Consider the following 4940-nt stretch of genomic DNA (forward strand, 5'->3'; position numbering starts at 1 on the left):
TTACTTCTTCGTCTTCCAAATGCAAAAAGAGTACATCAGTCTTCCAGCTATCAAAGCCACAATGACACTATTTTTGTATACAAATGGGGCAAAAAAAATATATCTATATATAAATATATATAAATATATCCATGCAAATGTGGTTGGGGGGCAATAACTCCCCCTGTTGCCGGCGAGGTGGAATAACACTACTGCTATATGCCATCCAAACCCATGGATCACCTGGAGAAAAGAGCTGCAAGGGACTACAGAGAGCCATGGGACTTGCAGTTTTTAAACTCCTGGGTTGATGTCGAGGATCACAGACAGGCGGGACTACAAGCATGCATGCGCCAATCATTTACTGGACACCTTCAAGGAAACAGTCTTTCCCCAATATTTACTCTTTAGCCCCTTTAATCCCTAACCCCCCTTCCTCAACACGCTATTATCCCCAAATCTTGTCTCTGCATTTGCAATATGATCTGTATTTATTTCTATAATAACTTACACAAAGTCAAGGGAGACGTATTATTGGATATAATTGAATAAAACAAACTAATATATTTGTATGATTGTAAAACTGGTCTATTGAGAGTTTTTTTCTGTTATTCCTACAACATACATCCTTATCATTTTTTTTAAATTTTCACCGGGATTGTTTTCATATCCTGAACAGAAATACAAGTCCCATAATGCTTCGGTGGATGTAAACAGGAAGTTTAATGTTGCCATGGAATCGGTATCCTACATCTTTAACAGTTTTAGCCCATATTTGTTTAAAATTGGTTAAAACAACTACAATAATTATGCCGAATTAACTATAAGCACTTATTATTTGCTGTGTACCCATGTATTTAAAGCTAGCTTTAACGGAATAACTTTGAAACTGAATTTTACGTCATAGCGTGAAAAACGTGTTGAAGTTAGGAGGGATCAGGTGAAACTTTTTACAGGTGCTGATTTAAAGGGATTAATGAACGTTTGCTCTCAGTGGACACGGGAAAAACACCCCAAAAGAGCAAGGTAAGTGAGTATTAAGAGTGTTTTATTAAGGGTTTTCAGTTAGTGTGACTGTGTGGAAGTATATTGATGATTACTACGACGATAGCTAGCTAGGGAATTTAAAATAGGCTGTAATGACGTCATCAGCAGTGCGCCATAGCTGCTGCTAATGCTAACAGTTTAAAACATCTGACTGAACTAAAATAAAGTCCAGTTGTTTTCTGAATATGAGCATATCATGTCCCTCAAACATGAAGCCATATGGATTAAAATACTTTTATTCATTAAAAACGTTGGCTGTCACCCTGCAAGGAGTAGCAGAATACATTAATGTTTGCCATTATCCATTAGCAGCAAATGAATCAATCTGTTCCCCTTCACATTTATTGAATTTTCTTTTTTTTTGTTCTTTGTAATTTCTTGAGTCTATCTGGCATTTTAGTGCAGCAGCGTTTTTGATCATTTGATGACAGGAATCTGTATTTTCCACATGTTTTGATGTTAAAACAGACTACCATTGTGACTCTAACTAAAGTAGGACTGTATCTGAAAAGGTTTCATCTAAAAAATTACAAAGAGGTTTATCTAATGCTTTGTATCAGTGAATTCAAAACAAGTGTACATTTCAATAAAGATGTGCATTGATTGATTCAGTTCAAATTGCATATTAAACATTTCAAAAGAATGTTAAACTTAGATTTATGGGTGGCGCACAACAGGTATAGAGGCTGTAGTCCTGCAAGTGGGTGGCCCAGGTTCGAATCCAGCCTGTGGCTCCTTTCCCGCATCTCATTCCCCACTCTCTCTCTCTCTCTCTCTCTCTCTCTGATTTCCAGCTCTATCCACTGTCCTGTCTCTCCATTAAAAGGCACAAAAAGCCCAAAAATAAATCTTAAAAAATCAGTCATTTATAAAAAATAATTTTGTTTTGTGTAGCCACGTGTATAAAATTACTTGTACAACCTAAAACAAAATCTTAATTTTTATCCATTAATGCTAAATTAACATGCTTTATCATGACACTTTAGTTCGTCTACCTTCCTTTCACACTACACACAAATAGCGCCAAGGTTTGATTGACAGCTGTCAAGTAAAGTGAAACCACACAGACAAATGAACCAATGACGGGTTGTGCTTGACGGCACTTTAAAGTAAAGCCTTTTGGTGACAGCATTCAGTGTATTTTTTGGGGGATATATTTTACCTTTGAAGTGACTCATTAAGATTATATTGCTCCCCATGCACAAAAGTGTTTTTTTCCCAATAAATGTGAAAAAACTTGACAACCCGATCCAACAGAATCAACAATGATTTCCTGACATTATCCCCCATGATAAGTGTTGGACTTTTAAATGCTCTTCTGTTAGGTTTTAAAATCAGGTGAAAATCTTATGAGGAGAGTGGAGGCAGATCAATGCCTGTGGTTTTTGAATAAAATGTTTAATGCACAGGATAAGGGTGTAAACACACTAAAAATAAAGGTTTCCAAAAAGTACAGTGTATGCTGAACTTTGATTGCCTCCTTTAATTGTAGTAAAACGTCCGATAAGAGAAAGTTGATCTCTTAACTGATAAGTAGGTGTAAAGTAAATAGAAAGTGATTACACTGATGCATTTTCAATACAATTAAATACATAAAGAGTGTCAACTTTGGCACAATGTTGCAGTAAAAAAAGATGGTCATCTCCACCATCCACCTATAATCTTACTAAATAGTTTTTACAGTGACATCATCATTGTTTCATATAATCCAAATACTAACCTGTTGCATGTCATCTGTTCCTTATTACATGAAAATAAGCATCCATGATACACAATCTAATTTAAGTCACCTTACTCACTTCTGTATTAAAGTGTAATCTATCAGGGTTGCTCAGGGAGAGATCCTGTAATTTGACTCACTGCCAACAGAGGCTTTATACACTCCCTCATGACCACTGATTTGATGTGTGACGCTGGCTGCTAGCTGTTAATAGTTAGCTTCTATGGTAATTAAATTGGAGGCAGGCCAAATGGCAGCGACAGTGCATCGTAAATTACGGTGGCGTGGATGGCCGTTGAATGTGAGTGAGAGCAGAGTGGCATGAGGAGATGAGTAGAGGGATAAAGGGAGGATGGAGATGTTTTACTGCAGGGGCCTTCAGAGAATACATTGGAGCAGGGCAGTTAAATTGGTTGATCAACTTAGCGTTATATTGTAGGAATAATGGCTGTTGTATCACCTCTATACGTTCTGTTATCACAGTGATGACTGGACAAGGTGGCCATGCACTTTTTAACATAAGGGCTATTTTAACTACACAACTTCATGCATTTGAGGGATACACACAATACATCTGTATATCTATATCTATCTATCTCTACAGATCAGAGAAAGACATTTATCTATTTATCGGACGTCATCAGACCATATCGGTCGGGCCGTAAAATGTAGATACTAAGGTTGTCAAATTGTTCAATACTTCAGTACTTTTTGATTCCACCACAATCTCTGTGAGAGTAATAATGATCATTGTATCAATAAGTACCAACGCTTTTCAATAACTAAAGATATTCAGTCATACTTAAAACAAAAGAGAGAGCACTGTCTACATTTCCTTTTTATCCCTTACCGACATATTTGTGTCGGTAAGGGATTTGTGCTGTGATTTAGACGGTGCAGGAGTTTGTTACCATTGCTCTTCACACAAAACAGCAGTAGGAAATCAAATAAAATAGAGATAATAAAATAAGCAATAAGTACCAAGTAGGGCTACAATAATAGGATACAAGATAAAGCAATATTTACATTATGAATGTACAAGATGAACTGTGTTAAACAGATATTGCACAGTGTATTGACCAGTTTGCAGACAGATTGCACAGTTTCAGAGTTAAATATATTTGTCCAGGTTAAATAAATATGTCCAGGTTAATAATCCAGTGTCTGGGTGTGTGATTCTTAAAGGGAGGAGTTATTAAGTTTGATGGCCACAGGCAGGAATGACCTCCTGTGTCGTTCTGTGGTGCATCGTGGATTTATTCTTTGTTTATTAAAGAATAATGTGACGATAAAATACTTTTTTGAGTGGAATTTGCCTTTATGACCTCCTAAACTTTGACCTGGAACCTCAGATCCTCGGACACTGGTTTGCTCTCCATTCCCCACACCAACCTGCGGACTCACGGGGGCAGAGCCTTCAGTGTGGCAGACCCCACCCTCTGGAACTCTCTCCTTGTGGTTATCAGCAATGCTAAGATTTACTTCTTATTGATCCCCGCAAGGGGAAATTTCAGTTTTTACACTCTAAGTCATGCAACAACAGGATCCTATGGACATGCACTAAGAGAGCTGAGCTGAGCTGAGCGAGTGACGGAGCAGCCCACAGCGGGCGCTCCTGTGCAGGTGGTGGGGAGGGGGTTTGGTGCCTTGATCAAGGGCACCTCGGCAGTGCTCAGGAAGTGATCTGGCACCTCTCCAGCTACCAGACCAACTTCCATATTTGGTTCTCACTGGGACTTGAACCGGCGCCCCTCCGGTTCCTAACCCAAGTCCCTACAGACTGAGCTACTGCCGCCCTCAATCACACATCCTACATCCTTGGACTTAAAAAAAAACACACCTGTTCAGCTCAGCTTATGCACTCAGTTAAATGTGTTGTTTGTGTATTTTGATGTAAAGCACCCTCGGGTCCCTTAAAAGGCGCTATAGGCATCTCCTCTATATTAAATATACAGCTTTGTTTCAATAGGCTTGTATCACACAAGCCTTTAATTTAATTTGACCTTTGTTTCTGTTTTTTTGAAGACCTGCCTGGAACCCTACAAGAACCCCAGAGTGGGTACCTCTGCCACAGTTTGAGAACAAGCTGTGTGTCAATAGACCCTCATTGGGCAGAGTCAAATCTGTTTCACACTGGCCGAGGGGGTGACGTGTGATACCCCCCCCTCCCCTCCCTGAGGATGTAATCGGAGCA

This window comes from Labrus mixtus, chromosome 23 (genome assembly GCF_963584025.1).
Source record: "Labrus mixtus chromosome 23, fLabMix1.1, whole genome shotgun sequence".
In the NCBI taxonomy this organism is placed as follows: Eukaryota; Metazoa; Chordata; class Actinopteri; order Labriformes; family Labridae; genus Labrus; species Labrus mixtus.